This window comes from Xenopus laevis, chromosome 4S (genome assembly GCF_017654675.1).
Source record: "Xenopus laevis strain J_2021 chromosome 4S, Xenopus_laevis_v10.1, whole genome shotgun sequence".
Lineage (NCBI taxonomy): Eukaryota > Metazoa > Chordata > Amphibia > Anura > Pipidae > Xenopus > Xenopus laevis.
This window is the reverse complement of record NC_054378.1, coordinates 129,260,608-129,274,101: the sequence shown is the minus strand read 5'-3', so window position 1 is coordinate 129,274,101 and position 13,494 is coordinate 129,260,608. Positions and strand designations below refer to the sequence as shown.

Genomic DNA, 13,494 nt, shown 5'->3' with positions numbered 1-13,494 from the left:
TGGAACTATAGCAGGGTGACTGTTACCCCAATGTTTCTATATATCTGTAACCTTGTTATGAGCTAAGGGGGCCCAGTCTGAAGGTCAGTTAGGGGGAGATTTGGGGTGAGTGCTTATTAAGGCCCTAGGTACTCCTGAAACTACTGTGGCCTTTTCTCACAATGCATAGAGTGTGGGTAGCTGGCAGAGATAAATTACAACTTAATTGGGTTCTGCCTCACTAATACTCATATGCACATTTAGCTTTGTTGCGCTGAGTAAGAAGGCATAATATATGGTCACACTGTTGCCTGACTGTTTTAGAGCCCAAGTGCGGCCTCTAGATTTGATGTGGCCCCCAGGAAGGATGAATTATCTACAAATAGCAGTAGGGAACCTTGTGTATAACAGACACAGTAATCATATACAAAGTGATCTTCCCATTTAAAAGCAGCTGTTTGGTTGAGGTGGTTTGACAAAATCCCATTGAGTCAGTCCCACCGTGTGTAATGTTAGACATTCCCTTATCCCATCGGCTGAGGTCAGTTCTAATGTTTTTCCCATTTGCTAAGCACTTTGGTGAGTAAAACGTCCTCTCCATGTGTGTGAGCAGCTCCATAGGGAAAGAGAACATGCAAGTTGTATCTCCTCATGCTGAGGGGGCCACACAACATCTCATAAACACAATCCCCACATCAGCTCAGTAGAAAGGTGGGCTCAGTCAGGCAGAGCCTCAGGCAGAACCGACCTTTCTCATAAATCTAACGGTTTGATGTTATATCCAATGTGCACGTGTTCCTACACACATTTAAATATCAGATGATATGATCAGGCATATGGTTTAGATAAGAGCATGGAGGGGAGGATTTGTCTTTTTGACCCTTATAATCAACTATTGCTCTTATACCACCCCTAACCAGAGGCCAAGATTTTTGTAGAGCAGATTGCACATTGTGGTGAAAAAGTATCCTCCATACTCTATTGTATTTGAACAGAAATATCCATCAAGAGTTGCCACCCTGTCCATAAAAAAACACGACACATGCAGAAAACCCAGCTTTCTCTTTAAGTGCTGGAGGTCCTTCTTTAACAACTAACGTAGATTCTATGGTCCATTTTGGAGTGTGGTCGAGGAAATTAGAGCACCCACAGAAGCACCAGGGAAGCATACACACCTCATAGAGATGGTGGTCTGGTGGTGTCAGAGCAAAGAGACTTAGGATGGTTGGAGTTGGAACCGAGGAGGAAGCTGAATACAGAAAAATCCAATTTGAGGTATCTAAGGGGTAAAGTGAGTTCTGAGATGTATCCAAGCAAAAGATCAGCAAGTAGCATAGTGAGGAACAAGGCAGAAGGTCAGGAACTGAAGACTTAAGGCAAAGCAGAAATTTAAGAGCACCCAGGAACATTCTTAAGATCTATAAATGGACATTGAACCCAGGTCTCTGGCGTATAAATGTTTTAGCTCCGAAAAGCACCATGATGATGCATATGCAGCCATGGAGGCCTCCATCTTGCCCATGAACCAAAGGACTCTGCAACAGAGAATCCTGACAGGTGGGAACCAAACCTTGGCCCCAAGTGAAGCAAATAGCAACCCAACCCAATGTGACAACCCGATGCCTATTATTCCTTACTTCCATTATGTTGTCCACATAGAATTGATCTACTGACAAATGGAAAAAGACAAACTCTATCCACCATACCCTAGTCTGAATGTGGCCTGGGCAATGTTGGTAAGGAGAGTGTATTTTCTCCCTATATTTTAGGGGGGGGTTCCAGCATCCTAAATATATAGAGGCATTGGCTCCTGATAAAACTGACCCTAGTGTTTGTGTGAATGTGATAGGGATCTTGGATTGTAAGCTTCGCTGAAAAATGCAGTAAGTTGCAAAAGAATATATTGGCAACATATAATAACTCCCCGTTTAATGGCTTGAATCTTAGCAACCCTCAGCAAATTTGCTTCTGACAAAATAACTAGGTTTTTAGATCTTTTTAGCATTAGTGAAGATTTTCTTCCATTCATCTTTTTAGGAATGTTCCATTAAAAACCTTTATAAATATGGAAAGCTACATAAATCTATATTAAATTTCAGGGCCAGAAAAGGGTTTCACTGATATCTTACTCCAGGCAAATTGTGTGTTTTATTACAATAAATGATGCTATTAACATAATTAAAACAAGTTTTGACTTAGTTCAATGAATTTATAAACAATTCAGCTGTGTAGCTAAAGGTAATTCTTCTTGTAAAGGCTCCTCATTAGCAGTTCCCAAGGCAATGGATTCATTAGTCTGACTGAGACTTGGCACGGAGCAGCTTTCACTCAAAAACCTATATTTGCAATGGAATTTGTAAGAGTGGGAAAGCTCAGTTACATATTACATACTTTCTGTGTATTCCTTCCATACTGTGCCTGTGGGATAGCAGGTATAGTAGGGAGAGATGGTGTCTATAGTAACAGTGGATAATAGTCTCTGGGAAGGGAGTGTGACTGTGGGATAGCAGGTATAGTAGGGAGAGATGGTGCCTATAGTAACAGTGGATAATAGTCTCTGGGAAGGGAGTGTGACTGTGAGATAGCAGGTATAGTAGGGAGAGATGGTGTCTATAGTAACAGTGGATAATAGTCTCTGGGAAGGGAGTGTGACTGTGGGATAGCAGGTATAGTAGGGAGAGATGGTGCCTATAGTAACAGTGGATAATAGTCTCTGGGAAGGGAGTGTGACTGTGGGATAGCAGGTATAGTAGGGAGAGATGGTGCCTATAGTAACAGTGGATAATAGTCTCTGGGAAGGGAGTGTGACTGTGGGATAGCAGGTAAGTTAGAGTGAGATACTGGAAGGAGCAGGAATAAACCTAGATCCAATCAAGTGTTATAAGTGCAAAAATATACTGTAGAAGGGAATGTATTTTCTAATTACACATGTCTGAAATATCTGGTACTTTTATGTTGGGCCAACAAAGACATCATCCTAAACGATTACACTGTCAACCTGAAAGACTTCAGCAAACAGATCGTCAGCAAATTGTGAGGCAGTTTCTGATTTACTCCTCGCGATTGCGACACTGTCCATTTGCGGGAGCTCAGCAAATCCATCCGTGTTCCACCCAAGGAACATAAACCACACACCTTAAAAAAGAATATAAACCAATAAACTTGTGTTTGGAAACGTGGAGTTTCGTTCTTTTAAACCCTGCAATTACTTTGACCCCGAGTCACAACAGGTCATCCTTAAAATGATCTAGTCAACTACTACTACCTGAAAGGAGCAATTGATCAGATTTTCCCAGTGTGGGTCTCGGAGGCAGCCGTGTAGGAGTCAACAGGTTCATAAAACAGAATTAGCTGAGGAACATGAAGTGAATAAGCAGAAAATGGCTCAACCAGTAATTCCATGACTCATACTACAATGTAAATGGCTAACTTGTTCATTAAATAGGAGTTTTAGTAGGTTTATGCACTCTACATATCTACTGATGACATTATTCTTTAAAAGATTTAGAAGAGTTTGAAGAATTAAAAAAAAATCACTAAATGGTAGATTTGCCAAAATTTGAAAATGATCAACTTTTTTTTTCTTGAGCATGAGAAATTTCCTTTTTTAAATTGTAAGTTATCATTTTGTTGCTTTCATTTCTTCAACATGAAAACCCCCAAGAAAACATACGGAGAATTGCGCAAGGTTCCCATAATGGAATGAAGAACTCGCGTCAACACTTGAGAAGTATTTATTAAATGATGGAGGGATGGAAAGGATTCTGCTCAAACATTCATGCACCTGTTGGTGTAAATGGATCTGGGCAAGTTTGTGATCCCAAATCTTTTTGTTAAAAAAAATACAGGTGAGGAAATATGTGGAAGAGATATTAGTCAAGGTTTAATTCAAGTCTTGTTGCATTGTTGGATAAATTAGCTTGAAGAACAAGCTCTTACTGAAATCAGGTGCAGAGACCTCTGAAGCACGGGTAGACGTGCTTTCAAGACCAGGTGAGATGAACACAAAAAAGTCTTAAGGTTATTACTCCTCTTGGATAATTATTCAACACAGTTTCACGCATGGACGTTGTCCCACCACTTTGTTTCTTGATGTCAAACCCATCGTGGTCTTCGCCTTAATTCAGACTTGACCAGAATTTCAATGTTGTGAGCCTTAGCTCATCTAAGCAGAACCCAAATATTTTTGTTAAAACAAATTACAGGTGATAAAATTTTTAAAAATCTCAATATGCGGAAGAAAAGTGATGTTTTTAGTTAAGATTTAATTCAAGTCTTGTTGCACTGTTCGATAAATTAGCTTTAGGAATCAGCTCTTCCTGAAATGGGATGCAGAGACCTACAGAAATTCAGGATGAGAGAAGAATGTCTGCCTTGTTGTCAATGATCTCTCATCTTCCATGACGCGTAGACTTTTTTCCAAGACTATATGAGACAAATACAAAAAATATAAAAATATAATGTCATCATTATTACTCCTCTTGGACAATGTAAAACATTTTAAGACATGGACTTAAAGTTGTCCCATCAGTTTGTTTATTGATATCAAACCCATTGTGGTCTTGGCCTTAATTCAGACTTGACCGTGATCTCAATGTTGTGAGCCTTAGCTCTGAGTTGGGCTTCATCTAAGTAGATCCCATATCTTTTTCTTAAAAATAAATACAGGTGAGAAAATGCAAGAAAAACTGATAAACATCAAAAAAATCTCAATTTGCTGATGAAAAGTGTTATTTTTACTCAGGATTTAACTCAAGTCTTGTTGCATTGTTTCATAAATGGACTTGAAGTTGTCCCATCAGTTTGTTTATTGATATCAAACCCATTGTGGTTGTGGCCTTAATTCAGACTTGACCGTGATTTCAATGTTGTGAGCCTTAGCTCTGAGTTGGGCTTCATCTAAGCAGATCCCATATATTTTTCTTTAAAAAAAATGCAGGCGAGAAAATGCAAGAAAATCTGATAAACATCTAAAAATCTCAATTTGCCGATGAAAAGTAATATTTTTAGTCAGGATTTAACTCGTCTTGTTGCATTGTTTGATAAATTAGCTTCAGGAATTAACTCTTCCTGAAATGGGATGCAGAGACCTACAGAAATACAGGATGAGATAAGAATGTCTGCTGTTGTCAATGACCCCTCATTTTCCATGAAGCACAGACGTTTTCCGAGACCATGTGACCATGTTAATCACTGTTAAAAAAATATAAGTTCAATCATTATTAGTCCTCTTGGACAATTATGGAAAAACATTTTCAGACATGGACTTCAAGTTGTCCCACCACTTTGTTTCTTGATATCAAGCCCATTGAGGTCTTGGCCTTGGTTGAGACTTGACTGGGAATTCAATGTTGTAAGTCTTAGCTCTGAATTGGGCTTCATCTTGGTAGTGTCAACACCAACACTTTTTTCAGCCCTCCACCACTGTTGTGGACTAGCAATCCCCACCGTTGTTTATAAATGTAGATCTAGTTGGTTAGGGTTGCATGTATATTCCTAAATTGTCCACTTTTTATTCATGATGAGGCTTACAACTTGATGATAGAACCTGTAGTTGTTAAAAAGCCTTAGCCAGGAGCCTGTTGGACATCCAGGTTTTACATGATGGGGTCATGCCTCAGACACAGATTGTATTGTGGCTGTGGTGGGACACTGTTGTACGATTGCCCCTTCATTATTCTTTATAGAGATGTATCCTCACACTAAGTTCAACCAATGAAGCAATTCTGGACTTCTCCAGACCTCAGATCTTTCTGTTCTGTAAAATGTAAGAGTGTTGCTTAGGTAATCAACGTATCTCCCATAAGATATATCTCTATCGACACAAAAAGGAAAAATTTGGGGTGTCTCTGAAAATCCCTATTTGTCAAGACTGCATTTCATGATGACAATATGGACACAGTAACTGCTCTTTTCTGCTCATTGTGCAAGGAAGTTGCAGGTCCGGGCAAGGATAACAAATCGAGTTTTGTCAAGGATTAATCACTGATGTTGTCTAATTAATCACAATTGATAAAGGAGGGAAAGTTTAATCACATTCACTGGCAGTACTAAAGGATGGGCTGGGCATTATTCACACACGGCTAAGCATTAATGGCGCTTGCTTGACAAATTGGATTTGTCATTGCACTGATACACAATAGGGATGACTCCATGAGTTAAGGAGGAATGAGCTTAGCAGATGGGTTGGGGTAGATTGGGAACCCAAAGCACACACATATATATATATATATATACACATGCAAAAGAAGGCACATAAGTTTGCACCATGTTTAGTTTAGTTTAAACTATTGGATTAGAGTTGCAGCATATATTTACAGTACATATAATAGAGTTGTGAGGTCCAATGCAAAAAGATCCAAGTGTCATTTCCGTGCAACTGCAAGAGCCAGAGGAAGGAATATTGGGGAAATAATAACTGACATCACATTCAATCTTCCCTCTAACAAAACAAAATAAAATTCCTATGGCAGCGAGATGTTATCTTTGGAGTAACGCCATCTTTAATTCCGGCGTATCCAAGTGCAGATCCCAAATAAAGCCGGGCAAAACTCATTCGGAGAAAGTGCTAAAACACATTTCATTCTATAATTCTATTTACTATTGTGAGAGTTTTCTTGCCAGTCAGTCTGATTCCAGGGGATGATAGAGGCTCGGAGACTCATTCACGTCCAGCTCTGCTATTGGCTTTCAGGTCCAGCTGAGCATCTGGACCAAATATATTTGTGAAACGAGACCAGCGTATTATTCCTACTGATATTACACTTGGCAGCATGGACGAAAAGAATGCTTCATATTTCTAAACTGACACACAGAAAAGTCAAGTTAATGTCAATTACAGAGATGGACGGAGTGCCTGGAATTGTGCTTCCCTCTCCATTGCAGGAGACACCTTGCTTTGGGATTGGGAAAATGTAATTTTATGAGATTGTTATTACTGTGGTCATTGCAATGATTCAGCAGGGTTCAGGCTCTCACATTCGGCTTCTGATAAAAGAAAGACCAACACCAAGAGCTACAAGAATCATGTGTTACTCTAAAGTGGCCAAAGGCCGAGATGTAGAGCTGGGCAATTTCACCAGTTGACCTTAAAGTCAAGTCGTTTGCATGATAGAATCAAATAATTGACGGAGATGAAATAATAACATTCTGGAGCTATGGACTGATGCACCAGATCAACATTACTAAAAGTTACGTTGGGTCAGAATGGCTTAATAAGCAAGGACTAAATTCATCATCTACCCTAACCAAGCATGGCCAACCAGGGTCAACATCAGTAATCAAGGCCCAATACTACTAAGTTAGCAGGCCCTCCACAATTAGTAGCTCAATGGTCACCTGGATAGAATGGGACCCCAATGAAAAAACACTGCCCAAGACACTCTCTAGATTCACCCTGGCCACATCCCATTATGTCAAACCCATGGCCATGATGCACCCAACCCACTTTCCTTCCAACACTCTTCCCAACATTCCTTTGCTCCCGTCTTCAGTTTTGTCCGTATGGATAACATTTTGCCCTAGACAGGTCCTTGTGTTTCACTCATGAGCATATAAGGCACCTAAAGGCACAGGAACATGATCCATTTGAAGAACAACCCCTGTGAGAAATCCTTGCAATCTTACTGGTCCTTTCTAGTGATGCCACACCCCAGGTCCAAGCCTGAGGCAGACAATTGGACAATGCCTCCTGGAGATTACATTTTAACTTTCCTGTGCAGAGTCAGAACCATCATTAACTTGGCAGTAATTGGCAACACAGGGAGGGCCAGATAAGTGCAAGGGGTCATGGGATTTTTAACACTTGCAGGTGTAAAAGCAACTAGAAGTCCTTTGTATAACAGAAACGCTAACAGGAGATGTTGCCTGGGGGCTACAGGGGAAGAGTAGCTCTTACTTATCTCAATAGCAGTGATTGACACCATGTCAAGGATCTTGGAGTTTGGGTTCCTTTTGTACTTTGCAAAACAGCCGGATGAGAAGGAATGAGAAGGAATGAGAAGGAAATAGAAGGAACGAGAAGGAATGAGAAGGAATGAGAAGGAATGAGAAGGAATGAGAAGGAATGAGAAGGAAATAGAAGGAACGAGAAGGAACGAGAAGGAACGAGAAGGAACGAGAAGGAACGAGAAGGAATGAGAAGGAATGAGAAGGAAATAGAAGGAATGAGAAGGAATGAGAAGGAATGCAGCTGCATATGTCATCCCTGAGTTGACGCCACAATGAATCCTGTAAACAAAGTTCTTTATGGGAAGGTGGGAGGAATCTGCCATGAAAAGAGCTGTTTGGGGTGCATTTTAACACCTCGGTGTCTGCATTCGATTCCCAGAAAGACATCTGTCAGCACTAGCGCACCTTTCCATGGAGATCCTCCCTATCAGCGGCTCCAATGTGGGCGCTCTGCTATAATGGGGTCTCCCACCCTCTCACAACAGCAGCAATTAGATTAGAAGTGGCCTAAGCCAATAGAGAGAAGCTAAACCCCCCCCCACCTGCTGCCCAATTTACTGCAGCTGCATAAAGGGGAAACGCACCTGCACGGCCCAGCAGACAAGCAAAGGATAAGGACATGGGAACATGGACTGTACATGACACAGACTTGGATAGAGGAATCTCTGAGAGTGTCATTAGGTGAGACCGACTTGGAGCCCCCCTTTCTGATACAGGGGGGATAGAGTGAAATATCTCATTGCCTTGGGAAAGAGACTGATGTCATCCCGACTCACAGAGAAAGTCTACGGAGCATCGGCTGAACTGTATTACTGAACTGTAATACTGATGGGGTCAGGAGCAGGGGGGATACATGCGCTTCTTTGTTACTGGGGCTCCTCACCGAGATCACAGACAAAACACAGCCCATTGCTCTTTCTCCTTCACATTTCTGTCTCATTGCGACTCCAAACATTGCCATGAACTTTTGGCACCAAACACAAACCGTGGCTCCTCGTGGTTCCCACAAAGTCCATTACGGTGATTGATTGGAGGAGGCTTGGCCCCCCCGATCTGTTCTACAGAGCAACAATAACCGATACAGACTCTGGGCTGTTCCTTATAGACAGGACATTGGGGTCAGGGTTGATAATAAACAGGTAAAGAAGAATTTCACCCAGGGGTGTGTGAGAGTAGATACAATACAGGTGTCTCCCATCACTGCTGCACCCACAATAAGGTGGTCATTTAGGGGGCATATGGGGTATTACAATATATCTATGGCTTTCAACTGTGCTTGACCTGCAAGTCTAGGCTACGCTCCCGTCCTGATTGTCTGCTCCTTGTGAATAGTAAACAAAATATCTCTCCCGGCACTGGGCTGCTCATTGTGTTACATAAGAAACATTGGAACTTGCCTGCTCTTGAGCTGCTGCCGGAGGAGCATAAGGTGCAAAGTATCTATAGAATCTGTATCTGGGTGTTATAACCTGGGCTGCCCAGGGCGAGTTGTACCACAGCTGAATATGGTTGGGCCAGGCTGGGAGTTGTAGTACAGGTATGAAAAGTAGGACCTTGCGTCTCACAGAAACCACCACATCTGTGCGATTATTGGGATTTGGGGAAGAAAAAGCCAAAATCTAAATTCTTTTAGAATTAAGGAACATCCGCTATGTTTGCTCATAGTCTGTACAGAGAGATCCCTTAAAACTATGGCAGCATAGGTATTCCCTGTACTAAGCACAATTCAGCAGGAACAGCCCCTAAGTTTGCTCATAGTCTGTACAGAGAGATCCCATAAAACTATGGCAGCATAGGTATTCCCTGTACTAAGCACAATTCAGCAGGAACAGTCCCTAAGTTTGCTCATAGTCTGTACAGAGAGATGACATAAAACTATGGCAGCATAGGTATTCCCTGTACTAAGCACAATTCAGCAGGAACAGCCCCTAAGTTTGCTCATAGTCTGTACAGAGAGATCCCATAAAACTATGGCAGCATAGGTATTCCCTGTATTAAGCACAATTCAGCAGGAACAGTCCCCTAAATTTGCTCATAATCTGTACAGAGAGATCCCATAAAACTATGGCAGCATAGGTATTCCCTGTACTAAACACAATTCAGCAGGAACAGTCCCTAAGTTTGCTCATAGTCTGTACAGAGAGATCCCATAAAACTATGGCAGCATAGGTATTCCCTGTACTAAGCACAATTCAGCAGGAACAGTCCTGATCACTCAAACCCATTGTTGTACGTGGAGATGAGTTTTACGGTTCCGAGAATGAGGGGTCGGGGTCGGAACAAGCAGTGGGCGGGGTGGTGGGATGTGGTGTTTGGCGGATCCATCAATGGCCTTTATTTATTAACTAATTGAAAGACTTCTCATCATTGTATGGGGTTGTCTTTGGAGGGGAACCATAAACCTCTCTGTATTTACTCCGAAAATGGGTAATTTTAAAGGAGAACTAAAGCCTAACTAAAGAAGTAGGTAGAAATTTTGTACATGATGTTTTGTGTTTCTGTACCAGCCCAAGGCAACCACAGCCCTTTAGTAAAGATCTGTGTCTCCAAAGATGCCCCAGTAGCTCCCCATCTTCTTTTCTGCTGATTCACATGCTCTGTGCTGCTGTCACTTACTGAGCTTAGGGAGCCACTCACAATATACAGTACACATAGAATAGAAATGTCACAATATAAGGCTGATTAGTAATTAATACACATAATTACTACAAACCAGTGCAATTAGCATCAGAATTGAATAATCAGCAAACCTGTAGCATCAGCTTATATTACAGCCAGGGAAGCTCATTTTCTGCTGGATAATTAGTGACGAGCCCTAAGCTTAGCTTCTCAACAGCAACAGTATCAGTAACTATTGTATCAAGTCTAACAGCTGCCTGTAATGAAACCCAGAGATTCTGCTCACCAGTGACAACATAAGAAATGGATCAACTAAATGTATCAATTCAGAACAGTTTACAGGGTCGGCAACCCCCCTCCCAGAGCTGACACTTTAAACTGCAATATTAGAAAAACGGTGACAAATAGAAAATAGAAAGTAATTAGAAAAAGTCGTTATTTCTGGTGATTTATCTGAAAACAACTAGTTGTTTGAAGGTGAACAACCCCTTTAAGAGCAAATGTTTCCACGGCACAGAGTGCGTTTAGAGAGCGGCCTCGGGAATCTGCGATGATGAGCGAGTGCGTTCCTAAGTGATGTGTTTAGAGTAAGGCTCAGCTAAACAGAAAAGAGAGAAGAGAGAGGGATCGGCGACCCCCCTATAGGAAATAGGGGACGGGGAAATAGTGGGGAAAAAGAAGCAAACACGGTCATATATCACCCCCACAATGATAAGAGCCGGAAGAAAATCTGACGGCCGAGCAGAAGATTGTTTGTAAAACAAAGTCATTAGGGGCCACTCGGATCAGATCCATCTTCCTATAGTGTCTCATACACAACATGAAAGCACAGGGCACAGAGATCTCTTCCATTGCCTAAATCTGTACAGAGAGAACAGAGAAACATGGAAACCCCGGCGCAGCATCACTTAGATCAGACATGTGGCCCTACAGAACTACAGCAAACAACCCCTCAATCATACGAGTCAGACTTGCCATTCACTCATACAGGGGGTTATAGTTCCACAATAGCTGGAGGAGGGCTTCACTGACATATCTTCTGTACAGATAGAGCTCTGAGTATCACTCATGTATTATAAGGGATAATGTACCCCCTACTGTAAATGATAAGGATATTAGAAGTCACTGAGGGGTTGTTCTGTGACCATATAAAGGCACAAGGCTGCAGGCTGAATTATACAGGGAACTCTGAGTATCACTCATGTATTATAAGGGATAATGTACCCCCTACTGTAAATGATAAGGATATTAGAAGTCACTGAGGGGTTGTTCTGTGACCATATAAAGACACAAGGCTGCAGGCTGAGTTATACAGGGAACTCTGAGTATCACTCATGTATTATAAGGGATAATGTACCCCCTACTGTAAATGATAAGGATATTAGAAGTCACTGAGGGGTTGTTCTGTGACCATATAAAGGCACAAGGCTGCAGGCTGAGTTATACAGGGAACTCTGTGTATCACTCATGTATTATAAGGGATAATGTACCCCCAACTGTAAATGATAAGGATATTAGAAGTCACTGAGGGGTTGTTCTGTGACCATATAAAGGCACAAGGCTGCAGGCTGAGTTATACAGGGAACTCTGAGTATCACTCATGTATTATAAGGGATAATGTACCCCCAACTGTAAATGATAAGGATATTAGAAGTCACTGAGGGGTTGTTCTGTGACCATATAAAGGCACAAGGCTGCAGGCTGAGTTATACAGGGAACTCCGAGTATCACTCATGTATTATAAGGGATAATGTACCCCCTACTGTAAATGATAAGGATATTAGAAGTCACTGAGGGGTCTGTGACCATATAAAGACACAAGGCTGCAGGCTGAGTTATACAGGGAACTCTGAGTATCACTCATGTATTATAAGGGATAATGTACCCCCTACTGTAAATGATAAGGATATTAGAAGTCACTGAGGGGTTGCTCTGTGACCAAATAAAGGCACAAGGCTGCAGGCTGAGTTATACAGGGAACTCTGAGTATCACTCATGTATTATAAGGGATAATGTACCCCCTACTGTAAATGATAAGGATATTAGAAGTCACTGAGGGGTTGTTCTGTGACCATATAAAGACACAAGGCTGCAGGCTGAGTTATACAGGGAACTCTGAGTATCACTCATGTATTATAAGGGATAATGTACCCCCTACTGTAAATGATAAGGATATTAGAAGTCACTGAGGGGTTGTTCTGTGACCAGGGCCGCCATTAGAAATCACGGGGCCCCGTACAACAAAATTTTTGGGGCCCCCTGGGCCCCGCCCACACTGACGACCAAGCTCCGCCCCATATCCCGCCCACATCGCAGTTAAAAGACCACACAGACATCAGCGCTAAAAAAGTAACCCCCCCCCCCACACAAGTTGTAAAAAGCTATTGATGGTCAGGGCCCCTTATAAAAAAAATTGGGGCCCCAAAAAAAAAAATTTACATTTTTTTTTTTTAAAAACATTGGTGGCAGGGGCCCCCTGTTAAAAAAACTTGGGGCCCAACAAAAAAAATGTAAAAAAACTAAAAAATAAACAAACATTGGTGGCAGGGGCCCCCTTCTAAGTTAAAAACAAATTGGGGGCCCCAAAAAAAAATTTGAAAAAAAATTAATTTTTTTTTGAAAAAAAAAAAAAAAACATTGGCGGCAGGGGCCCCCTTATAAGTTAAAAACAAATTGGGGCCCCAAAAAAAAATTTGAAAAACAATTAATTTTTTTTGAAAAAAAAAAAAAAACATTGGCGGCAGGGGCCCCCTTATAAGTTAAAAAACAAATTGGGGCCCCAAAAAAAAAATTTGGAGAAAAAAAAAATTTTTTTGAAAAAAAAAAAAATGGTGGCAGGGGCCCCCTTACAAGTTAAAAACAAATTGGGGCCCCAAAAAAATTTAAAAAAAAATAATTTTTTTTTGAAAAAAAAAAAAACTGGTGGCAGGGGCCCCCTTACAAGTT

General features: G+C 41.4%; 1 protein-coding gene across 15 annotated transcripts in view; it reads right to left on the bottom strand.

Annotated features, from left to right (window-relative positions):
* The window catches only part of LOC108704587 (ERC protein 2), a 497,481-nt gene that overhangs the window by 118,634 nt on the left and 365,353 nt on the right, over positions 1-13,494 (bottom strand). Inside the window, exon 23 of one of the 15 annotated variants that reach the window (XM_041561864.1) lies at positions 3,698-4,404. The exons of the other annotated variants lie outside the window; for them this stretch is intronic. The gene's annotated coding sequence lies outside the window, so the exon portion shown is untranslated. Of the gene's footprint in view, positions 1-3,697; positions 4,405-13,494 lie in introns of those variants that run through there. 15 annotated transcript variants of the gene reach the window in all.